We start from the raw sequence: 26,423 nt of genomic DNA on the forward strand, positions 1-26,423 counted from the left end.
CACAAGCACACGCGCTCGCCACCAACCAATCACATCTGTAACCAGTTCCTTAACCCTGCTGACATGGCGGTCAGCCACAAATCATTCCCAATCACAGACAGATGAACCCCATCAAGTCTGTAAAGGGACGCATCACGGAAGGCAATGGGATTCACCATCCCGCCCAAGGCCAGAACCGTCTTGGCCACCATGCTCTGGATGCACCTCCTGGCCCTCTCAGTGGCAGCTGGGCATTGGCTTCCTCGTCACGCACATCACTGCAACAGCTGCGACCAAAAAATATTGAGTCCGGGAAGAGCTGCCTTCAACTCTTCCAAGTCCTCCTGCGTGTGAGTCATCAGGCTCAAGCCGGGAGCTTCCGGCAAATCATTCTCGCCCAGCTGCACCACCATCGCCACAGGCGTGCCTTCCGCAGACACCTTCGCCCGCACCGTCAGGAGAAGCTCCTCCCAACACATTCCTTGTCTGGATATCCAGGATACACACACGTGGTCGGGAAGCCTGAGCCTGCATCCAAATCCAGTCTCTGCCACCCTCCTGCTGTCGCAGTGGACAATGCTGTGCCCGACTATCCAGATGTGCAGGGTAGACGGACCTAGGAATGAACAAAACAATATTGGCAACTGCACCACAACGCTGCTTCCGAACATAAAGTTTTGACCAAACGTGATCCACCTAGAGCAGGAACCGGCAAGCCACTCCAGTATCCCTGCCAAGAAAACTCCATGGACCAAAACAACCGGCCATTAAAGGTAAATATAAAGGACCCCCAGATAGTTAAGTTCAATCAAACTTGACTATGGGGTGTGGCGCTCACCACACTTTTCAGGCCAACAGAGCCGGTGTTTGTCCACAGACAGCTTTCTGGGTCACGTGGTCAGCATGACTAAACCACTCCTGGCACAATGGGACACCGTGATGGAAACCAAAGTGCATGGAAACACTGTTTACCTTCCCGCCACAGCAGTGGTACCTCAGGTTACATACGCTTCAGGTTACAGACTCTGCTAACCCAGAAATAGTACTGCGGGTTAAGAACTTTGCTTCAGGATGAGAACAGAAATCGTGCTCTGGCGGCACAGCAGCAGGAGGAGGCCTCATTAGCTAAAGTGGTGCTTCAGTTTAAGAACAGTTTCAGGTTAAGAACGGACCTCCGGAACGAATTAAGTACTTAACCCGAGGTACCACTGTACCTATTTATCTTGTACTGGTGTGCTTTCAAGCTGCTAGGTTGGCAGGAGCTGGGACAGAGCAACAGGAGCTCATCCTGTCGTGTGGATTCAAACTGGCAACCTTCTGATCAGCAAACCCAAGGGGCTCAGTGGCTTAGATCACAGCGCCACCCGCGTCCATAAGGGCAGGATGCCATTCTGTCCATTAAGATTAGCTTTGCCTTTACAATCCTAGGTATAATGTGCGTAGGCAGGAGTTTCACTTTGAGCATGACAGAAGAAAGGACTTCTTGGTAGGTGGTGCTGTCCGTAGTAAGAGCACACCAGAAAGCCTCTTTTCCTGTCTGGAATAAGAGGGTCCCACAATTTCAGCTCACACAGCCAATGGAAAGACAAAGTGCATGCACCTGTGATGTAGCAGATACAAGAAACCCAAACTTGTCCCACATTTCTCCTTGCCATGTCATGGGAGCTGTGCTATAGATTTCAATCACAAGCACAATCTCACTAAGCTATCCCCCCACTCCCGAAAAGCAACCCCCTCAAATCACAAACATCTATTTTTCTAATTTAACGTGCTGTGAGAGATCCCTGCCAGCAAAAGTAAGCCAAAAGCTGCAGTTTGACTGGCGGTGTCAGGAATTGTGCAAAGTGTGTGCTTGCCTAGGACATACCTCAGAACGAAGGGCCTCATCACAGCTGGGTGCTGCACAAACCTAAGGAGGTCCTCGTCTCAAAGTGACTGGTGCTAATTGCAACCTAGCTTGGCTAAAGTGCCAACCCGGTTTCACGGACAAGCAGAGTTCTGCAACTAGCTCTTAACAGAAGAAGCCTAAGTGGCCCCTGACTAGCTGCAGGCGCCAGATTCCACGTAGGTGGGGTTCAGCTGAAAAGCACATCCTCAAGAGTCTCTTGCTGTCAGGAGCCAAAGTGGCTCAGCCGTGGGGCACGTGGGGCAGCAGCCTGATCCCTCCCAGTCAAGACGTATCTGGCCTCCCTTATTTTATTTCATTCCATTTACAGATCCCTTCCTCTAAAACATCTCAAAGTGTTTACCTTCAAGTGAGTCCTTCCTAACCCAGCAAAATCCCTGAAATCAGGGACTATAGAAACAAACATTAAGTTGCCATCCACTGAGGCCCACCCCTCATGGGAAAGTGACACAAAATTGGGGTGATCTCCAGAACTTCTCATGAATGTGGAAAATAAGAAATGTAGATGGGAAGACAGTAACAAGTGAGGGAACAACTTGAAGGGTATCCAAGACAAAGATAAACCTGCAAACTGGGTTGACTCTATAAGCAGCAGCAGATAAAATAAAGGAACATGAATGGAAGAAGAAAAGAATAGATAATAAAGGGAAAGGCAGCAAGCCAATCAAAGGTGCAATCGGATGTCAAGGAAAGATAGGGTGGGAAGTGTATATAGAGACCATGATAGGACAGAAAATGTCTATATAATGTATATGAAAAAATGCATGATTGTCATTATTTAAAAAGAATGTGCAATTTCACCATAAAAATAGCCTGCAGCAGGTGAGGGTTCCTTTGAATGGCACAGTGGAAAATAAGAGACTCCCCCTACCTGCTGGGTTGAATACATTATAGCCATTTATGAGACCTTCTCACACCTTCCAAAGATAGTGTCAGAGGAGTTTGTTTAGGAGGATGCAGGATTATTCCTTGAAAGCTACAGTCTGCTTGCACTTAGACTATGAAAATTATCAGTTTGTGGGCCCAGCAGCCACATGACAGCTTATTAGCAGAATAAAATCTTCTGTTGGCTGTTTTTGTGTGGAAGGAGCTTCCTGTTTCACTTCTGAATTGTATGTTGTTTCTGTAAATTACTGGAGATCACCACTGACAAAAAGGGAACTGAAATGCCCTCAAGCCTGGACTCCACAGATTAATAACAAATCATAATCTCATTTTACTAGGTTAACTCAACCCCTCAGCTGATGTCATCCCGGCTCAGTCCATGGTTGTGGTGGGCAGTGGTACGCCAGCCATTGCCATCACAGCAGAGATGCCAGAGGCTTGGGGGGGGGTGATGGGGTTGCAGCATTATCCCCTGGATGCCCCACCAGCTATTTTATGGGAAGTGATTCATGAACAGAATGGAATAACAAAAAAAAGCAGAATATGTGCTCAACTGCATACAAAGCAAAGGAAATAGAAAATCTCACCCAATCATTTTTTAAAAAGAAATTATTTTCAATGCAGAATCATAACAAAAATTACAAACATTGAATCCAAAATAATACTGTACAAACAAAAAAACCCCGGAACATACAAAAAGAAAAAGAGAAAAAAGCAGAGGAAACAAAACAAAACAAAACAAAAATGAAAAGGCACACATCTACAGAAGAAAACCATATCATCATTCTAATCTAGTCATTATATACATATACACATATTGACTTCCTTCCTTTGTTCTAAGACCTCAAAAAATTTACTCTTACTGTATTGTTGTGTCTAATGTAGATTACTTCCATCTTTGTACTTTTTTTAAAAAAAATATTTCTTTTTCTTTAACCCTGTAAAGCATCATTCATTACATACCGATATACTTACTCCAGAACAATGTTTTTTCATATACTCTTTAGCACATCCCCATTCTTTTAATAATTTCTGGTCCAATTGTCCCCTTATGAATGCTGTGAGTCTTGCCAGATTTATGTATTCACAAAATTTAATTTGCCATTCTTTCACTGATGGAATTTTTCTCCCTTTCCAGTTTTTTGCTATAAGCATCCTGGCAGCTGTTGTTGCATAAAGGAATACTTTCCTTTGATTGTCGGGAATATCGTTTGTGATTAAACCTAAAAGGAATGCCTCCGGTTTTTTACTGAAAGATATTTTAAACATCTTTTTGAGTTCTTCATAAATTTCATTCCAGAATTGTTTAATAGGTCAGCATTCCCACCACATGTGAAACATTGTTCCTATTTCTTTTTTGCATCTCCAACAGGTGTTTGAGTTGAATTTGTAAATTTTAGCCAATTTTACCAGAGTTAAGTACTATTGGTACACCATTTTCATGAAATTTTCTCTGATTGTATAACATGCCGTGAATTTAATATATTTCCATAATTTCTCCCATTGGTTCAGCCAAATTACATATCCTATATCACATGCCCATTTAGTCATAACTTCTTTTACTTCTTCATCCTTTAATTCCCATTCTAATAATAAATTATACATTTTGGATATATTCTTTTTTGAGTTTTGTAATAATACTTTTTGTAATTTTGATTCTTCTTTTTCAAATCCTATTACTTTATCCTGATTGAATATTTGTGCAATTTGGTGATATTGTAACCATGTGGTACAGTATTGGGTCACCTCTTTGTATGGTCTTAGTTTTAATTGGCCCTGTTCCTCCTTTAGGAGCTGCTGGTATGTCGCCATTCTTCCTATAGTAGTCTTCTTTTTAACCAATATTACTTCTAATGGTGAGACCCACCATGGGGTTTTTGGTTCTAACAACCTTCTATGTCTCACCCAGACCTTGTATAATGCATTTCTAATTACATGGCTTAGAAATTTTTTATGTACTGCCACTTTGTTATAAATCAGATAGGCATGCCAACCGTATCTGTTGTTCCATCCCTCCAAGTCTAGAATGTCACTATTATCTAACTTAATCCAATCTCTGATCCAATTAAAGCATGCCGCATCATAATATAGTCTCAGGTCTGGGAGTCCAAAGCCTCCCCGCTCTTTTATGTCGGTTAATAATTTGTGTTTGATCCGTGGCTTTTTGCCTTGCCATATAAACTTTGTTAGGTCCGTTTTCCATTTTTTAAAACAATCATATTTACCTATTATGGGAATCATTTGAAAAAGGAACAGGAGTTTTGGTAAGATATTCATTTTAATAGCCGAAATTCTACCCCAGAGTGTTATATTCAATCTTGTCCAAATTTCCATTTCTCTTTTTGTTTCTTCCCAATTTTTTTTATAATTATCTTCAAACAAATTTATATTTTTCATTGTTATTTGGATTCCTAAATATTTCACTTTTTTTACAATTTGTAATCCAAATTTTTCTACCAGTTCCTTTTTCTCTTGATCTCCCATGTTTTTTACCATTAGTTTCTTTTTTTCTTTATTCAAAGCAAAACCTGAAACCCTTCCAAAGTTTTCCATTTTTTCTAGAGCCTTTGAGATGCTTTCCTTTGGATGTTCCACCATTAAGACTAAATCATCTGCAAGAATTCTTCTAGCAAAGTATTGGAAGACGCAAGATTTACCCACGTTGGAAGAATGGCAGACGAAGGTGATCGATTATATGGGACTGGCAGAGATGACTGGCAGAATTCGAGACCGGGGGAAAGAGGCGGTGGATGAAGATTGGAATAAATTTAAAGTTTATCTTAAAAACTGTTGTAATTTGGAAAATTAGGGGCTCAGGGTAATAAGAGATAAAGAACTACAGTTGTATTAATAACTTATAGAAGTCAAATTTATGAAATATAAACAAGTTTATTGCGAAAGGGTTGCTGAAAAATCTTGAAACAAGAATAAAGAAAAGGGGTGGTACGGGGAAGTCGATTTTGTGTTTGTTTATGTTTAAGTTTTTGCTTTGTTTCTTTTTTTACTTATGGAAAACTAATAAAAATTTATTCAAAAAAAATAAAATAAATCATCTGCAAATGCCCTTATTTTGTATATTTTCTCCCCTAGGGATATTCCATTTATTTCTTGATCCTGTCTGATTTCTTGATTTAGTATTTCCAAAACCAAAATGAATAATAATGGTGAAAGTGGGCACCCTTATCTGGTGCCCTTCTGTATTTTAAAATAATCAGTCGTGTCATTATTTATTATTATATTTGCTTCTTGTTGCTTTTAGCCCTCTTGTAATTTGGTCTCCCATGTCCATTTGGTCTAATAATATTTTTAGAAATTTCCATGAAACTTTGTCAAACGCCTTTTCCGTGTCTACAAATACAAAGGCTATCTTCTTACTCGGTTTCAAGTCTAAATACTCGATCATATCGATCACTGTTCTTATATTATCACTCATTTTCCTGCCCGGCAAGAACCCTGCCTGCTCTTTGTTTATACAATCCTGCAAAACTGTCTTTAATCTTGTTGCCAATATTTGTGCGTAGATCTTGTAATCATTATTTAGTAATGATATTGGTCTATAATTGGTTATGAACTCTTTATTTCGTCCTTGTTTCGGGATTACTACTATGTGAGCCTGCTTCCAGGTATTGGGAATCTTCCCGTCTTCTAGTATTCTATTTAAGAGTGTCTTCATAGGTGATAATAGTGATTCCTCTAATTTTTTATAATGTATTGCGGTAAGACCATCTGGACCTGGGGATTTTCCCAGTTTCATCTTACTTATTGCTTGATGAAGCTCTGTCATGGTTATTGGGGAGTTTAGATCTTGAATCTTTTCTTTCTTAATTTTAGGTATATCCTTTCCACATAAATACTCTTTTATTTCATCCTCTGTCTCATTTCCTGCTTTATATAGCTTATTATAATATTTTATAAAGCACTTTTTAACTTCCTCAGGATTATCTAAAGTTCTCCCTTCTTCCACTATTTTATCAATCAGTTTTTCCTTTTGTCTCTTTTTCAATTGCCAGGCTAGCATCTTTCTGGGTTTATTTGCGAATTCAAGCAACCTTTGTTTCATCCATTTAATATTATCCTCAATTTCACTATTTAATATTGCTGAAGCCTGGGTTTGTAATATTTTTAGTTTTTGGTTTATTAATTCATTTTTTGGTTGTTTTAATAATTTTTCATTTATTCCTATTTCTTTCCTTAATTGTTCTAGTTTTTGCTCTCTGCTTCTTTTCCCTATTGCACTTTGTTGTATGTAAAAGCCTCTTATGAAAGCTTTACTTGCATCCCATATTGTCCTGATGTCTGTATCCTGTTCTTTATTTAATTCAAAAAATTCTTTCATTAGTTCTTGCGCTTTTTCCACAATCTTTTCGTCATTTAATATTCTTTCATTAAGTCTCCAACTTTTATTAGTTTTCTTATATTCCTTTAATTCTAATGTGACTGGGTTGTGATCTGTAATAATTTTGGTCTGTATTTCTGCTTTTTTAATTTTAGTTGTTAAGTTATTTGATACCCATATGCCATCAATTCTGCCGGCTGATTTTTTTACTTCCGAGAAATGTGTATACTGTCTTTCTCCTGGGTTTCTATATCTCCATATGTCGATCAAATTTAAGCTTTCTACCATCTGAAAGAAGGTGTCTGGGAATCTGCTTTTTTTGATTTTCTTTCTCTCTGTGTCCTATCTAATTCTATTAATGTAACACCATTTAGGTCTCCCATCAAAATAATCTCCTCTTCTATAAATTCCAGTAAATTAGCTTCTACGTTTCTGAAAAATTCTGTTTTGTTACCATTTGGTGCATAAACTCCTACTATAATTAAATGTTCTTTACCTTTTGTTATTTTTACCCCTAGTAATCTACCCTCATCATCCTTAAAGATATTTTTTGCGTTTAGTTTAGGGTTCATGGCTCCCATTCAGTCTTTTCTTTTTAAAATCCGCTCAAGGCATCAAGGCAAATGTCAAAACCAAACCTCTTGGAATAGCCCACACTTTTGGAAGTTGTGCTGCTCTTCTGTGCTTTTTTTGTCCTTAAGTCAGATTTTATGAGGTCTAAAAAGACCCAGAAACAACATACGGAAAACATAGCCAGTCAGTGATTTGATTAGCACTGCACAGATGACCCATAAAAAGAGAGTAAAACAGAGAGTGGTGATTCCACAGCAAACCCCTTAGGTGGTTTCTGGAAAGGGTTTAATATTGCAAACAGATCGTTCAAATATTGCAACTGGTCTACTGGCATTTTTCAAATTTTTCAATCAGAATCCCCCTAGAATGAATAAATACAGATTAGATTTTTTGAAAGGTACACAATGTTGTGTGGACCTTGCAAACAAACACACATGGATGAGGACCACAGTTTTCACCACAAAGCCCTGTCTGGAAGGCAGCTGGTGAAGTGCAATGGCTGACAGAGCAATCCTGTGCCAGATGTCTGCCAAAGCAAGGCCCACCCCTTTCCGTTGGGCCGGCAGCTGGACAGGCAGCACATCTAAGCTGTGATGCTGAGCCTGGGCTACAGAGGGTGAGCGAAGAACCCATGGCAACTTCTGCTTTCATGTTACTTCTGTTTTTGCCCTTGGTTCAAGAAACTGTAAGTGGAAAACAAGGCTTGAGAAAAAGAGAAGAGAAGACAGGGAACTAAGGCAATGAAAGACTGAGCAGAGATGGCAGCTCTGAAGAAACCCTGCAGTGTGTAAGATATGGGGGGCTGTATGCTGTGGGGCAGGTGGGGGGGCGTGAGGGAGACAGGTCCACATACAGAGTGATTAGAGGAGGACCTGGAGCAAAGTATGTGGTGGCCTAAAAAGAAAACAATGGCAGATGGGGACGTGGCAAATGATGGAATGAGGAGCCAAATAGAAGCTAGGAATGGAGCAAAACGACACGAGGCTCAGAGACAGAAGGGATGGTGCAGCCTTGGCATGCAGGAAGGATCAGGCAGAGGAGAGCCAGTGGGGCAGACTGAAGGTTGCTGCCTTCAGAGGGGAACCCTGCCAGTTGCAACTTCTTCTTCTGCTGCATTTGCAGCCCTTAAGGAGGACAACAAGAATCAGGGAGCAGAGGCAGCGATTTGATTTCATATATAGATTTGAGCCATTCAGATGGCTTGACTGCACATTCCTAATATTAAGTCAAAGCTTTTGAAACTCACGTAGTTCAGATACTTGGACTGTTTCACAAGGAAAACCAAAACTCTTGTACATATTGACCTTATGTCTCTTAAACTTTAGATAAAAATAAATTGCAGTACATTGTATTTCATTATGCAGTGCCCTTTTACAACGCTTCATAGACGTTGAAAGAAAAACATTAGGAAGAACTTCCTGACAGTAAGAGCTGTTCGACAGTGGAATTTGCTGCCAAGGAGTGTGGTGGAGTCTCCGTCTTTGGAGGTCTTTAAGCAGAGGCTTGACAACCATATGTCAGGAGTGCTCTGATGGTGCTTCCTGCTTGGCAGGGGGTTGGACTCGATGGCCCTTGTGGTCTCTTCCAACTCTATGATTCTATGATTCTACGTAAGCTAAGGTTACCAGACGTCCCTGTTTCCTGGGGACAGTCCTTGTATTTACAAATCAGTCCCTTGACAAAATCCAGTGAAGTTGAAAAGTGTCCCCAGATTCATTGAAAAAAAATCTGGTAACCTTAACGTAAGCAGCTGATGTGATTGTCTTCCTCAGCAGCCCTCTCCTGTCCTTGGAGCAGTTTCATTTCACAGCCTTTGTGGGGTTTTGAGCCAGAGGAGAGTTCCTCCTCCTACGTCAGTTTCGCTCAATGTGTCTCCTCTTCTATAGCCCAGACTGTGATGAAATACAAACTCCACCCCTTGTTAAAGAAGGTGACCTCCAAGCATATAAATATCTTTCCCATGGCTCAGGGCTACTAACTTCTGGAGACGTTTTTAAGGAGTTCCAGTAAGCACAGGCTGGCTGGAGCTTCCTCCATGGAGGCGCTGGCTTTCACAGAGGGGCCCAACCCTCACAGTGACCCCCAAACAGCAAGAAACTATAGGATTACCCTGTGTCTTGCAGCATGTTTGGTCATCTTGATGCTGGTTTTACTTCCATTTTCTATCGCCTGCATTCTTCTCCATCACAAACAGGTAAGCAGATAACAAACCTCTAGAGAAAGATTTATTTAAAACATTTTCCTCCTACTCTTCAGCTGAGAAAGCTCCCAGAGTGAGATCATTAACAAATAAGCCAGTCGCTGCCCTCAGGTTTACAACCACAAGACAGCAGAAAAGGCGAGGGGGGAGGGGGCAAGCAAACAGGGGCTCCAGTTCTTGCGAGGATCCCCTTGAGGGAGAAGCGCCCAGAGGGGTGAGTGCCAAGGGGGTGCCCCCCAATTCTCATCTTTGATGCTGCTGCTGCAGCCCAATGGAATGACTGATATTAGTATATCAATGATTTGTATTTGTATTTGTATTTGCATGTGAAATGTCCCACAAGAGGGGACAAGACACTGGATAAAGTTTATTCGAATGTAAATCACGGCTATAGGGCTTTACAGCTGCCACACTTGGGCCAGTCCGACCATATGTCTCTGTTCCTGGTACCAGCATATATCCCACTCAGGAAACGGGCTCCCACAATATTAAAATCTGTTAAAATCTGGCCTGAAGGTGCTATTCACCAGCTGCAGGACTGTTTTGAGAGAACCAATTGGGATATTTTCGATCGTACAGACCTGGAGGAACACACGGCGGCAGTTCTGTGCTATATCAATCACTGCACAGACACTGTCACAGTAAATAAATCCATCCGGTTTTACCCCAATCAGAAACCCTGGATGAATAGAGAGGTCCAGTGCCTGTTGCGGGAAAGGAACAGGGCTTTCAGGTCAGGCGAGGTGCAGCTTTACAGTGTGGCAAGAGCAAACTTGAAGAGGGGTATTCGACGGGCAAAATTGGATTATAGGCTGAGGATTGAGGATAATTTAAGGAGCAACAACACAAGACAGATGTGGCAGGGGATTCAGCATATTACCAACTACAAACCTAACCTTGGTGCTGTCGACGGTGACCCTTTGCTGGCGGAGGAGCTTAACCTCTTCTTTGCTCGCTTCGAGAGGGAGCCACCTGAGATGCCGGTATTACAGCCACCAGCCCATAGGGGCCCCTCATTCACGGTAGAGGAGCATGAGGTGAGACAGGTATTGAGGATGGCGAATCCGAGGAAGGCGGCTGGACCTGATGGCATCACTGGAAAGGTGTTGAAGGGCTGTGCGGATCAGCTGGCGAGGGTCTTTACTAAGATCTTCAATAAGTCCTTACACCAGTCTATTGTCCCACCCTGCCTGAAGTCGTCAACTATTGTCCCTCTGCCTAAAAAATCCACAATCAGCAGTTTGAATGACTACAGACCAGTTGCACTGACTCCAATCATCATGAAGTGTTTTGAGAAACTGGTGCGCCGTCACATTATTTCCTGTCTTCCATCAACTTTTGACAACTACCAGTTTGCATACAGGGCAAATAGATCCACAGAAGACGCTATCACCACCACTCTCCATGCTGCTCTGTCCCATCTGGAGCAGCCGGGGAGTTATGTGAGGCTGCTGTTTGTGGATTTTAGCTCTGCTTTTAACACTATCCTCCCCCCATAGACTGGTGTCCAAGCTAGAGGCGATTGGACTCTCCAACTCCACCTGTCTCTGGGTTTTGGATTTTTTGTCAGAACGTTCTCAGAGGGTTAGAGTAGGGTCACATATGTCCACAGCCCTTAGCCTTAACACCGGCTCACCACAGGGTTGTGTGTTGAGTCCCCTGCTCTATGCTCTCTATACGTATGACTGTACAGCCATCTATTCCAGCAACAAAATCATCAAGTTTGCTGATGACACTACGGTGGTAGGGCTCATTTCAGGAGGGGATGAGTCCGCCTATCGGGACGAGGTGGAGCGGCTCTGTGTTTGGTGTGGAGAGAACAATCTGGCTCTTAATACGGCTAAGACCAAGGAATTGGTGGTGGATTACAGGAAAAAAAAGGCGGACATTCAGCCCTTGTATATCAACGGGGAACAGGTGGAGAGGGTGGCGGAATTCAGGTTTTTGGGAGTAACTATCGATCAGGGCATGACTTGGAGCGCAAATACCACTGCTCTGGTGAAGAAGGCCCAGCAGAGAATTTATTTCCTCAGACTTTTGAAGAAGAACAATCTGAGTGAGAGACTGCTGGTGTCCTTCTACCGAGGCTCCATAGAGAGCATTCTTACATACTGTATTTGTGCTTGGTTCTCCAGTTGTACAGCTAGGGAGAGGAAGGTGCTCCAGAAGGTCATAACCACAGCCCAAAGGATTATTGGTCATCCTCTCCCATCTTTGGAAGAACTGTACGGTTCCCGTTGTCTTAGGAAAGCAAACAACATCCTGCAGGATTCATCTCACCCGGGACACAGTCTGTTTGCACTACTGCCTTCTGGCAGGAGATATAGAAACATCAAGTCAAGGACAAATAGACTGAAAAACAGTTTCTATCCAAGAGCTGTGGCCTTTTTGAATGCTGTAACTCGATAGTGTGACCTGGGAGTTTGATGGGTGTTGGTGTGGGTGTGGCTGGAATGTGGTTTGTTTGGTTGTTGTTGTTGTTTTGCTTTTGTTGTTTTTAAGGGATGGCATCCAATTTCGTTGCACTTGTGCAATGTTGCACTTGTGTAATGACAATAAAGAATCTATTCTATTCTATTCTATTCTATTCTATTCTATTCTATTAATTAGTAGTTGTAACAATTTTATGTCTATGGTAACTTTATGGGAAATACAATACTGGAACTTTGCAGCATTGGTCTAGTGGAATTTTAAGGAAGAGCCAGTGCAAAATAGTTATTAGACTGCTGTGACTCAGGAGACCCCAGGTCATAAAGTCACGAAACATCTTTGGGGCCATTCATGCGCCCCCGGCCCTTGTGGCGTGGATAAAACGGGGAAGGGGAGAAACCATACCTGCCCCCTAAAGCTCCTTGGGAGGTGGGATAGAAGAGGCACCAATGAATCTCTGCCCTACGGCAGGGGGGTGCTTTTCTTCCCATGGCCCAGGTGTTACCGACAGGTGGTGTCTGAAGGAAAAGTGGGTGAAGCAACAGGTGTGGGTCTTACCTTCAGTGGCGAAGCAAGCCGCTCAGGCACCTGGGGTGGCATGCCCAGGGGCAGGGCGCGCTGCCCATAGGGACGGGGCACACTGTGGAGCCTCCGGAGTCTGCCTGCCTCCTCCCACTCAGCCGTCCTACAGCTGGGGGGGGGGGGGAGCAGCGGGCAGACCGTTTGGGCAGTGCAGAGCCTGCACGCACCCAAGCCACCGTGTCTCTCTCAGGAGAGACGCGTGGCTGGGGAAACGCTGCAGGCCCCGTAGTGAGTGTTGCCTGGCATTTTGTCACCTCCCTCAGTGGTGACACCCGGGGCAGCCCCCCTTCCTCCACCCCTGCTTACCTTTTCACAGCAGGCTCCCCTCCAGCCACTCAAGCATACTAGATGCCCCCACCGCTCTATCCTAGAACCGGGCGACAATGCCAACCAGGCAAAAAAAAGCCCCTCAGGTTGCCTGGAGAGTGTGGCCTGGCAAGAGGGTGTGAGGCCTGGAAAGAGTGTCAAGGGCCAGGTATAGGGGCCTGGAGGGAAATAGTTGGTCCCAGAACTGAGGTTCCCCATCTGTGCTCTATGAGATCTTATTTTTAGCTCCTCCTTGTCCATGGTCAGAGGAGCTGTGACACAGCACTGTGGCTTCCACTAATAGCACAAATCATAGAATCATAGAATTCTAGAGCTGGAAGAGCCCCTGAGGATCATCTAGTCCAACCCCCTGCAATGCAGGAATATGCAGCTGTCCCATACAGGGATCGAACCTGCAACCTTGGCGTTATCAGCACCAGACTCTGGCACACCCTGCTACCCTGCTCACGAGGTGCAGTTCCATGACAATTGTTCATCAGGTCAGGGTGGCGGGGGAAGCCAGCCAGTCAGAACTCTGAGTTCTTTAAGAAAAGTAGTCTATTATTTATATGGGTCTTATGAGTATTCAAGCAGAGGTACTGGCGTAAACGAGCATCCCACCTCAAATCGTTGCAAGCAAGAATAATTATGTGCCTGGCTCAGGAATGAGGTTGAAATTCAATTTGGTTCACATTTGCCTGGTTTGCCCTTTCAGAAACAATATGCAAAGTGAAATGGTCATCTGTCAAGATTCTCCCTTTGCCAGTTCTCCAGCCCAGCAAAGGTGTACAAAAATGCAAGCACAAAGGTAAAGCTTGCATCCTTATTCAAGTATAATAATGAAGATCTGAAGAAGAAGAAGGAACTGATGACTCGTTTCTTTTTTGCTTCATGAGGAACAATAGCTAAATACTGGGGGAAATTCAGTTTATGACTCTAGAATATGGGTACACTAGTGGCCAAAATTGTGGAAACATTTTGGGAAAAGTGTATTTCCAAGGTTTGATGGCTCATAACACCACTTCTTCTTTTTTAGTAATACCATAAAATATCAATGGAATGAAGAATGTAATGTAACAAAGTTTGTTCAATTATCTGTATTCTATCAAAAGTTATAGCCAAAGAACCAGAAAAAGGAAGCACAACTTGCTTAGGTTGATATGCAGTAGCTTTCCTTCATTTGAATGTAGCCAATGAGCACGGGTGTTTAGAGAGCCAATCGGGTGTCATCTTGTTTTGGCAATGATTCAGTCAGGTCAGGGTAGGATTCAGCTACTGATGGTATGTACTAGAGCTGAGAGGACATTGGTCAGTGTGTTGTGTGATTGCTATCAAGTTGGTTGGATTTTTTGTGTTCTTTCATTTAGTGAGCTTGTAAAACATAATAAATAACTTTAAAGAAATGGCGCAAAGAGTTGACTGGTCACCCAGAAAGTGAAGTAAAATAGTACTATTAAGTGAACAAAGCTAAAGTTATAAAGAAATTAGAAGAAAAAATGGTGGAAACTTAACCAAAGGTGGCATTTCTAATTTTTTGAAGAGGTATAAGGAGACTCAGTCACTACAAAATTAGACTGGTAAAGGCAGGAAAAGGTGAACAACAGCAAGTGATGATCGAGGAATTGAGAGACTGTGCCCACATGACAGAAGAAAATCATCTGAGTGTATACAAGATGACATGGCGTGATGTAATGTGAAGTTGAGTGCAAGGACAGTTCGGTGCAGACTGCAGGAATATGGTCTAAATGCTAGAATTCCAAGGGAAAAGCCATTGCTATCTCTCAAACAAAGGTTGAAAAGGCTAAACTGGGCTAAACCCATGTTAACTGGACAGCGGAACAATAGGACAGTGTTATTTGGAGTGATGAGACCAAAATCTCTTTGCTCGGTCGTGAAATATGTGAGAAGAATTGCAGAAGATTTACATCTTCCTTTTATTAAGATAAAGGTAAAGGACTCCTGGATAGCTAAGTCCCGTTGAATTTGACTCTGGGGTTGCGACGCTCATCTCGCTTTCAGGCCAAGGCAGCTGCGTTTGTCCACAGACAGCTTTCCGGGTCATGCGGCCAGCAGGACTAAACCGCTTCTGGCACAACGGGACACCATGAGCCAGAGTGCATGGAAACACAGTTTACCTTGCCACCACAGCACAACTGTGGGGAAATGATTTTTGAATTTGCAATTACCTTCAACAGATTGATAAAAACAGAAGATGCAAATTATGGTTTCTAGCTAAAGTACAGCTTATTTGTCTTGGAAAGGAGATAAAACAAATACATTTGGACATATGCTTGTTACAAATGGCAGAAAGCCAGATTTCCTCCATTTTGGAATGTGTCACAGTGGAAAATCACAGACATGAGAAAAGTGAAAGTGAAATGCCACGGACAGGAAAATAAACAGCCACACAGAAATATATTATATTGGTCTAACCTGCTTGCCAGACGAACTAACGAAGGATCAACATCAGATTGTCTTATTGGAATTACCTGGACTAATTAAAGAGAAGCAGTACAAATATGAGATCATCATCACCCCCCGAACCTCAGAGCACGGGAAGTCAACCAAAGATTTATAATTTGGCATAAAATTCGGACTGTTTGTTAATTTTAAAATTTGGAATGTTTTTAATGTGGTTTTAATTGGATTGTTAAAATGGAAAACTTAATAAATATTATTATATAAAAAATAAAAAATAAAACAAATTCAGAGAAAGCTATTACCGTATTTTTCGCTCTATAGGACGTGCTGGACCATAGGACGCACCTTGTTTTAGAGGGGGAGAACAAGAAAAAAAATTTCTCCCCCTCTCTGCCCAGTGCCCCTTCAGCGAAGCGGCAGGAGGCGCTGCGCAGAGAGGGAGAGAATTCCCCTCCCCTTGTTCTCCTCCTCTAAAACAAGGTGCCCTTCAAGGTGCGTTCAGTCGCCTTCAGGCGGCTACCTTTGAAGCCTGGAGAGCGAGAGGGGTTGGTGCGCACCAACCCCTCTCGCTCTCCAGGCTTCAGGTTCCTTTCGACCTGCTCTTTGGGGCTGGCGGGGGGGGGGAGCCCACCACCAGCCCCAAAGAGCAGGTCGGGGAGCAGCGGAAAGGCGCGCAGCCTTCCCGTTGCTCCGCGAGCTTCTCGGGGCTGCCGGGGAAGCCCAGGGCTATGGCTTCTTTCGCCCTGTGCACCCTCTCCCGGCTGGAGAGGTGGCGCACGACTAAAGAGGAAGCCAAGACACCGAGCGGGATGCTTCCCGCTTGCTGTCTGTGCTTCCCGCCCCCTGTCTTGGCTTCTGCCATAGCCGCTCTCCAGCCGGGAGAGGCTGCCCACGGCTATGGCAATACCCCCACCTCCCGCAAAAGCCCACAGGAGCCGCGCACCCTTTAAGGAGCGTGCGGCTTCTGTGGGCTTTTCTACGAGGAGGCAGAAGGGACTGATTGGCCGCGTCAGTCCCTTCTCCCTCCTGGGGAAAAGCCCTCAAGAGCCGTGCGAAGCTTGTGTGCGGCTTTTGGGGGCTTTTCCTGCCTGCCTCCCCCCTGCATTCGCTCCATAGGATGCACACACATTTCCCCTTCATTTTTGGAGGGGGAAAAGTGCACCCTATAGAGCGAAAAATACAGTAATTAAAAATGTCTCGTATTAGTGAAAATAATATACAAAATGCATTACATTACAAGTAATTGCATAGGAAAATGTCTATTAGGAGAAATTCGCACTAAGAAACTGATCAGTTCTCAAGATGACTTTTAAAAATTAATTCACAGACTGATGTGGAAATGATTGGATAAATGAGAAAGATACTTTTTATAATAATAATATTTGAATTATTATTATTTGTTTATGTATTTTTAATAATCTTTATTAGTTTCCCACATAAACATATTTACATAGATAACAAGTCATACAAAGCAAAAGTAACGAAAGTAAAGAAAAAAAGAAAGAAAGGAAAATACAGTATATTACAATTAAGTAACAAGTTAAAATGTAAAACTTCCAATCATTCTCATTATACTACTTATATTGTCTATGTTTTCTCGCACAGATTTATATTATTTCACATTATTTTTATATATTCTGATAAGATATCTGATACACTTTTTGCTTACAAGTATCAATCTAGTTCTGCAAGTATGTTGTTGTTTGTACAATACAATTTTAAATATTCCTTAAATATTTTCCACTCTGCATATACTGGTTTGAAACTCCTCTGACTCTTCCCGTCAGTTTTGCTAGTTGCAGGTACTCTGTCATGAGAGTCTGCCACTCTGTTATCGTTGGTAGTGTTTCATTTTTCCAGTTTCTTTACACTATTATTCTAGCTGCTGTGATTGCATCCATAAACAATGGTCTTATACTTTTAAAAAATTCTATTGGTAGTATACCTAATAGGAAGATCTCTGGGGTTTTTTTAAATGTAAATTTAAATAACTTTTTCAGTTCGCTGTAGATGTTGTTCCAAAATTCAGGGATAACCAGACAGTTCCACCACATATGAAAATATGACTCTATGTCCTTTTTGCATCTCCAGTATGTTGGCAACCTGCCTTTATACATTTTAGCGAGTTTTAAAGGGGTGTGATGCCATCTGTATAACATCTTCATAGTGTTTTCCCTGAGGTAGCATGCCCTGAATTTAATATCTGTCCTCCACAATCTTTCCCATTGTTCCATGTAGATATTGTATCCAAGGTCCTGCACCCACTTTGCCATTACTAGTTTAACTTCTTCATCTTTTACTTCCCATTCTAATAAGTAGTCATTAAATTCGTGAAATGTGTTTTCCTTTATTGTGGGTTAACTCTTTTTCAAATTTGCAATACCTTCTTTCTTATCTATACACAATCTTTGGTTTAACTGAAAATATTGGAGCCAATTCGACAGGTGGCTTTTGATTTCATCATATTTCTTCAAAGTCGGCTCATCTTCATCCGCTTCTAGTAATAATCGGTACGTGGGCAACTCTCTTTTCATATTCCTCTTTTTAACTGCTATGACTTCTGCGGGTGAGGTGCACATTGGTATCTTTGGCTTCAGTAATCCTTTATATTTAATCCATATCTTATAAAATGATTTTCTTATCACATGGCTCAAAAACCCCTTGTGGACCTTCACTTTTTCACATATTAAGTAAGCGTGCCATCTGTACTGATTGTCGTGGCCTTCAAGATCTAACACATCAGTATCTTTTAAAGTGAGCCATTCTTTTAGCCATACCAATCCTGCAGTTGCATGGTATAATTCTAGGTCTGGAAGCGCAAAGCCTCCTCTCTCTTTTTTATCTATTAGTAATTGGTGTTTAATTCTCGGTTTCTTTCCGTTCCAAACAATCTTGCTATTTCCTTTTTCCATTCTTGGAAACATTTCAATCTTCCCAGGATTGGTATTGTTTGGAACAAAAAAACCATTCTGGGAAGAATATTCGTTTTCACTGCTGAGATTTTCCCCCAAAGATATTTTTTAAAAAAGATCTTTCCAGGATTTAATGTAGTTATCTTCATACAGGTTTATACTTTTGGTTCATATCCAGATCCCCAGATATTTAATCTTTTTTTTAAATTTCCAGGCCTGTTCTTTCTTGTAATTCTCTTTTCTCTTCCTGTGTTAAGTTTTTGGTCACTATTCTTCCATATTTTCTTTTGTTGTTATTTAGTCATTTAGTCATGTCCAACTCTTCGTGACCCCCTGGACCAGAGCACGCCAGGCACTCCTGTCTTCCACTGCCTCCCACAGTTTGGTCAAAATCATGCTGGTAGCTACGAGAACACTGTCCCACCATCTCGTCCTCTGTCAACCCCTTCTCCTTGTGCCCTCCATCTTTCCCAACATCAGGGTCTTTTCCAGGGAGTCTTCTCTTCTCATGAGGTGGCCAAAGTATTGGAGCCTCAGCTTCAGGATCTGTCTTTCCAGTGAGCACTCAGGGCTGATTTCCTTCAGAATGGAGAGGTTTGATCTTCTTGTAGTCCATGGGACTCTCAAGAGTCTCCTCCAGCACCATAATTCATATTTTACTAATTAGGTCTATAACTGCTGGTATGCTTTGTTTCAGATCTTGTGTTGTTGCAATTAGATCGTCGGCAAATGCTCTAACTTTATAAGACTTTTTCCCACTCACTATTCCTTTTGTATTTTCGTCTTTCCTGATATTTTGTAAAAGTGGTTCTAGGGCTAATATAAATAACAGAGATGACAAAGGGCATCCCTGTTTTGTCCCTTTTGCGATGGGGATATTATCTGTAAGGTTGCCATTTATAAGAAATCTAGCTCTTTGTTGGTGATATATTGCTTCAATTCCATTTCTAAATTTTGTTCCTAGTTCCATTATTTCTGTTTTTTCATAAAATGCCAGGAGACATTGTTGAATGCCTTTTCCGTATTGAGTAATAACAAGGCTGCCTTTTTATCACTTTTAACTTCTAGATATTCCAAAATATCAACAATGTTTCTGGTATTTCCTGAAATTTGCCTTCCTGGGAGAAACCCTGTCTGGTTTGGGTGAATGATTCCTTTGATAGCTTCTTTAAGCCTGCTTGCCAATATATTGGCAAAGAGTTTATAATCACAGTTTAATAGTGATATTGGCCTGTGACTGGATATTAACTCTGGGTCACCTCCCTGTTTAGGTATTAGTGTTACATAGGCTTCTTTCCATGAGTTGGGGATTTTCCCTTGATTAAGGGTGTTATTCATTATTTCGGTTAGTGGTATTAAAATCTCTTCCATTTTTTTATAGAATTCCACTGGGAGACCATCTGGGCCTGGTGTTTTCCCTGTTTTAACCTTCTTGATTGCATTCCTGATTTCTAATGTTGATATCGGAGCATTAAACATTTGGACTTTCTCTTTTTTAACCTCTGGGATTTTCTGTTGGGTTACATAATCTTCTACTTCTTCCCCTATGTCTACATTTTTAAAATACAAATCTTCATAATATTTAAGAAATTTTTGTAATATTCTTTTGGGATCACCTATTTTTATTCTGTTGATTTGTTTTTCCTTTTTCCTTTTTTGAGTTGTTTATGTGCAAATTCAAAATTGTTCTGTTTAAACATTTTCAGATTCCATTCAATTTCTTGTTCTATTTTCGATTTGTATTCTGCCTGTAATAATTTGATTTCTTTTTTTAATTTTTTCATTGTTTAGTTGTTTATTCCAGTGTTTCCCAACCTTTTTTGGGCAAAGGCACACTTGTTTCATGAAAAAAATCTCGAGGCACACCACCATGCCAGATGGGGAAAAGTCACTTTTTACTTATGTAAAAAAAAATAAAAAAATAGTAACAGCATAGAAGGTAATGGTTATCTCTTTGATGTCTGATGGGAGAGCATTCCACAGGGCGGGCGCCACTACCGAGAAGGCCCTCTGCCTGGTTCCCTGTAACCTCACTTTTCACAGTGAGGGAATTGCCAGAAGGCCCTTGGCACTGGATCTCAGTGTCTGGGCTGAACGATGGTGGCGGAGACGCTACTTCAGGTATACTGGACCGAAACCGCTTAGGGCTTTAAAGGTCAGCACCAACACTTTGAATTGTGCTCGGAAAGGTACTGTGAGCCAATGTAGGTCTTTCAAGACTGTCGTTACGTGGTCTCGGCGGCAGGTAGCAGCGCTCACAGCTTACGGACTGCACCGTGTAACAGGTGTCTGGCCCAGCAGCCTAAGGCGGACAAGCCACTGAAACAGGCATTCAGAATCCATTCATTTCATAAAACCTGCAGGGCTCAATCTCTGTGTTTGTGTATGTGTGTGTTTCTGTTTTGCCCAAGGGTCTGGGGGTGGGAGAGAGCTCTTTAGCATGATGCTTTTAAAACAATTAAATTATCAACAAACAAACCTGATGATACGAATAGCAACGTCAGGTGCTACGGGGGGGGGGGGGGAGAGAAGGGGGCCTACTCAGAAGTAAATACTGCGTCCAGGCGCAATTAGCGCTGATTTAAGGTGCACCAAGACTGCCTAAAAACCTCACCAAAGATATGCAACAAAGCGCTTCGTTGCAGAGGGGAGAGTTTGTGCACCGTGGAGGCTGGAGGGCTTCTATTCTACATGCGGGGGTTGGGGGGGCGAGGAAAATGTGCTCCGTGGTGGGGCGGGGAAGGCAAAGTTGCAAAAGCGCCCTGCTCCTTCTTCCGCGGAGGGAAACGCTCCTGCGGAGGCGAGAGGCAGCGAGGAGGCGACGAGGTGAGGCTTTTGTGAGGTAGGGAGAGGAAAGACGGGGGAGGGAACCCAAGGAGGATTTGCACGAGAGGGAATGAAGGGGAAACGCGCCTCCCACGTGGAGCACTTTTCCCCGGGAAATGCACGGGGTGGGGTCGTGGCTGATCCGTGCTGCGCGCTCGCGTCGTGCGGCCCAAAGTGCTGCAGGATCGCCAATGCAAGACCCCCTTTTAAAACCTCCCCCTCCCCCAGCTCTGGAAAAAAGGGGGAAGGGGATGGCGTCGGCGTCGGGGTGCGGAGGCTGCCCGTGCCCGGCCAGGCGTCGGTGGCGGTGTCAGCGCTGCTGCAGTGGCTGCTCCTCCTGCGAGCAGTGAGTGGAGCGCAGCCGCAGCGGCGGCGGGGGGCGTGCGCGCGCTAGGGCGCAAGGCTGGCGGTGGCGGCGGGGAGCCCGGCAGAGGAAGGAACTTGTCCCTTCCCTCTGGACTCGCGCCCCCCGCAGATGTTGCGCCCGGTGCGACTGGCACCTCTGGCACCCCCCACGCTACGCCACTACTCCCACGGCACACTAGGCAACGTCCGGCGGCACACTAGTGTGCCGCGGAACACCGGTTGGGAAACACTGGTTTATTCAGCTCTTTTTCCTTTCCTTTGCTTCTTCTAACAATCCCATTTTCTCCTTATCGCTTTCTTTTCTTTGTAAGGCATTTTGTTTTATAAAGTATCCCCTAATAACCGCCTTGCCAGTGTCCCATATTGTTCTAACGTCACTCACTTGTTTATTATTTAATTCAAAATATCCCTTCAATGTATTTTTAGTACCCTCTACTATTTTTTCCTCTTTCAATAAAGATTCATTCAATTTCCATCTCCTTGTTCCTGTTCTCCAATCTGATTTTATTCTTAATAAGACCGGGTTATGGTCTGAGGTTGTTTTTGGTTTAATCTGTGACGCCTCAATCCTTTTAAGCATATCTATGGAAACCCATATGGAGTCTATCCTGCTAGCCGATTTATTTGGTTTGGAAAAATACGTATATTATCTCTCTAAAGGTAAAGGTAAAGGTACCCCTGCCCGTACGGGCCAGTCTTGACAGACTCTAGGGTTGTGCGCCCATCTCACTCAAGAGGCCGGGGGCCAGCGCTGTCCGGAGACACTTCCGGGTCACGTGGCCAGCGTGACAAAGCTGCATCTGGCGAGCCAGCGCAGCACACGGAAACGCCATTTACCTTCCCGCCAGTAAGCGGTCCCTATTTATCTACTTGCACCCGGGGGTGCTTTCGAACTGCTAGGTTGGCAGGCGCTGGGACCGAGCAACGGGAGCGCACCCCGCCGCGGGGATTCGAACCGCCGACCTTTTGATCGGCAAGCCCTAGGCGCTGAGGCTTTTACCTACAGCATTGCTTATATCTCCAAGAGTCTTTTAAGTCAAAGCTTTCAGTCATATTCACAAAGCTAGACTGTAATTTTCCCTGTCCTTTATTCCCTCCAGATCTGTCTAGTTGTGGGTTTATTACCCCATTAAAGTCTCCGAGTAGTAATACTTTATCTTCCAGGTAATCCAACAGCTTTGTTTCTAAGTTCTTGAAAAAAGCTGCTTTTTTCTCATTGGGAGCATACACCCCTACTATAATAATTTATAGTATTATTATTATTATATTTGAATTTATACCCCTCCTTTTTCCCTGACAGGGACTCAAGGCAGCTTATGGACAAGCTCGCTCATCCTTCCTTCCCTCTGTGGCTGGGTACCCCCATCCCGAAGGGGACACAATTCAGCTTGGTGGCCAAGGGAGGGGGGAGGGTAGCAGGTGGCAGCAGCAGCTCTTTTGGGGAGGGGGAGGCCTGCTGGGGCTTCCCCTGATTACAGTGAAATGCTGCTCCCAAGATGGAACATGGTCTGCTGACAGCTCCTTTTCCCACTGGAGTTGTTGCACTGCTACAACTCATGAGTGCTGGCTCTCAGCGATATTCATGCTGGCAGCATCTTCACAAACATCTGAGGAGGAGAGGCCTGCTGGGCTTCTCCCACCATCAGATGAGTTTCTGCTTGCCCCCGATACTCTGCCCTGGAACCCGAGATGAGTTTCTCTTCTTGGAGATGGGATAATGGGCAGCAGATAGAATTTTCCATCATTATCTCATATATGTAAAACCTGCAAGGGTTTGGGGGCATTGGAACAAGCCTGATTCCTCTTCAGGTGAGTCTAAGCCTGTTTGCCCATCTCCATTTGCCACTAATACCAAGTACTGTTTACAAAAGATGAATTACGCTTTCGTTAGCTAAGAGCTGCTTTTATCTGAGAGCGAGAAACAGTTTGAATGCTGTGTTTGCAGATTTTCTCTCTCCCCCCCCCCGCCCCGGAAGTCAAGTAGCATTTTAGCCCCACAGCAACATGTGAGGTAGGTTAGGCTGAGAGACTGTGACTTTGTGGCCAAATAGAGATTGGACCTGGGTGCCCCCGTATGAAAGGAATACTTGAGTAATTACATAGTGAATTCCCAACTTTTCTTTTCTCCACAGTCACCCAAGACTTGCTGGATTCATGGATCTTGTAAGTACTCAGATCTGCTTGATATTTTTTTTAATTACCATCTTTTATTTATTTAAGACACTTCTATACTTCTTTTCATCAAATATGTCTCAGGGTAGTTAAAATGATGAAGGACAATTCTACTATTGTGATTACTATTCATCCATCCATTCAGTTTCATAATGGGATTGAGGAAAGCTGATTATTTCTTGAAGCTTCCTCTGCCCCCTTCACTGGTGCTGCCTTTGCAAAAGCAAGGCATAAGGACTAATTCTGCACACACACAGGATCTGAGTGTGAGGTTGACTCAAAGTCTCTCTCATATTGAATGGACATGAGGGAGTTGCAGGGCTGTTGCTGCATGTCCTAACCCCCCCCCCCCCAGCTGTGCATGTTAGTCAGGCACCTCCTCCCTTGTGTGATGGGGCTCTACATGCATACCAAAGTATTGGAACTGAACTTCTCCACATCCAATTAGCCCAGGATCCCTCCCCTCATGTGCAGGAGCTCCTTACACATACATCAGCGTGTTGGGCAATCGTCACATGGTTTGCAGAAGTAAAAAAAAACCTAAAAGAGCTGGGGGGCCCTGCCTCCCCCCCAAAAATTAGCTCAGTGAAGGCTGAGCTTCCTCAGTAGCCACAGAATGCAGAAAGCTAGTTGGAAAAGAAACGTGGAAGTATCTAGGAGACAGAGATGACTGGTTAGAACACTGGAAAGGAGGCCTAGGAAGTGAGACTGTCGGATACCATTTTGCTGCACATAATAGTACAACAATAACCATTTTTTGTACTTTGTTTTTGGTGTTCTTCTCCCCTGGTTTATGCCTGCAAGCTCCAGTCCCTTCTGACAAGTCCATCCATTGGGAATGGAAACCCATTTGCCCTGGCTCTGCACTGACTACAAGTCCCTCCTCACTGGAAATCTTGGAAAGTGGAATGTATTTTGTCTATGCTTATGTGGCCCTTACGGAGGAGGCCTCGACTGAACATCGCTTTTCTGTTTACCTGATGGCTGACTCTCAAGTTCACAGTGTTTTCCAAGGGCCCAATGCTATGCTTGCATTTATAAACATGGGAAGGCCATATTTCCTGAAAAATGGAATAAAGTTGCACTTGGACATTAATGAAGGACTCACACATATTGACAGCAATAGAACATACTGGGGGATTTTAAAAATTTAACAAAGGCATCAACCTGTGTCAGCTTTTACTAAGTTGAAAGAACTTGCAGAATTAATTCCTGAGGGGGGTTCTGGATGTCTCAGCACTACACCAAGGTGTTTGCCCATGTTCCCGGAGGTCGGCTGGTTGCCCCGTCTTTGCCTTACATTTTCCAAGACCATATGCGTTGGCTTTGCTTCACTCCAGCCAACAGGCAGACTAGATCTTCTTGCACAAAGGAAGCAGAAACTGCAATACCTTGACTCATCCAAGACACATTTGCACCATTTAATTGAATATCCTGCCTAAACCAAAGATGGACGGAAGGTGAACCTAGATGTACTGGTAGATTTCTGGGTAATGTGCAGTAAATTTGCAAGAATCTCTGACTCACAATTGTCTAACAGTCACAACAACTAAAAAGCCTCTACCCCCACCCCCAAATTTAGGTTGCTGAGAGATAACATTGTGGGGAGGGAACCAGAAGGGGATTTTTGTTTGAAAGAACTTGTGAATGAACTTGTGATCACTATCATAACTAGCCTCACGAATTCCTGAACTGAGCATATCCTTAGAAGTATTCCCTTCATTTAATTATTCGTATATATATCTGCCTATCTTTTTAGGATAAAAAACACTGACTTGAATGTCATTGGGCTTCTTCACACTTGCCTTTTGCCTGACTCTTTTCAGGCAGAGATATGTGCTTTTTTTGTAAATAATTTTTTATTACTTTTTGACAGTTACATTTTCACAAATAAAAGCAGTAATTAACTCACATTTCTACCAAATCTAAATTTATACAAGTACCTTCTCTTTGAGATTTTTTAAATCTCTGGACTTCCCCCCATACCCACTTCTGGTTATAATAATAATAATTCCTTATATTAACCCAATTCTTCTGCATTTCCGTACTTACACTTTTCCGATTATTATTTCCCTTAATTTTATCTAATTTTCTACTAGTTGCAAGCATTTACTTAAAATCCTGCCAATGTATCAACTTGTTTACAGTATTATTTGCACATAAACAATAAACGATTCCCACTCTTTTTTAAGCTTCTCGTTCTCATAGTCTCTGAGCTTTGCCATTAATTTTGCCACTTCTGCATAGTCCATTAGCTTGATTTGCCATTCTTCTTTCGTTGGTGTCTTTTCTTCCTTCTATCCTTGGGCTAACAATATTTGTGTGGCTGTTGTAGCATACATAAATATTTTCTTCTGTTCTTTAAGAAGTTCAGTTCCTATCTGTTAAGTTGTGGGTGAACATATCAGACGACACAGCGATTCTTCAAACAGCTCTTGTTTATTCACAGGCCAGAACAGAACAGGGCTGAAGGGTTCAGCCAGCCTGCTTATATAGAGCTCAACTACAAAGCAACAGTAACAACTTTCT

At 43.0% G+C, this 26,423-nt stretch overlaps 1 non-coding gene across 1 annotated transcript; it reads left to right on the top strand.

Moving 5' to 3' along the window:
- Positions 1 to 9,078: 9,078 nt before the first annotated feature.
- On the top strand, positions 9,079 to 24,805 carry LOC114598324 (uncharacterized). The gene is made up of 3 exons (XR_013392802.1): positions 9,079 to 9,166; positions 23,855 to 23,885; positions 24,699 to 24,805. It is a non-coding gene; the product is annotated as an uncharacterized LOC114598324 (transcript).
- The last annotated feature ends 1,618 nt before the right edge of the window (positions 24,806 to 26,423 follow it).

Source organism: Podarcis muralis, chromosome 5 (genome assembly GCF_964188315.1).
Source record: "Podarcis muralis chromosome 5, rPodMur119.hap1.1, whole genome shotgun sequence".
Lineage (NCBI taxonomy): Eukaryota > Metazoa > Chordata > Lepidosauria > Squamata > Lacertidae > Podarcis > Podarcis muralis.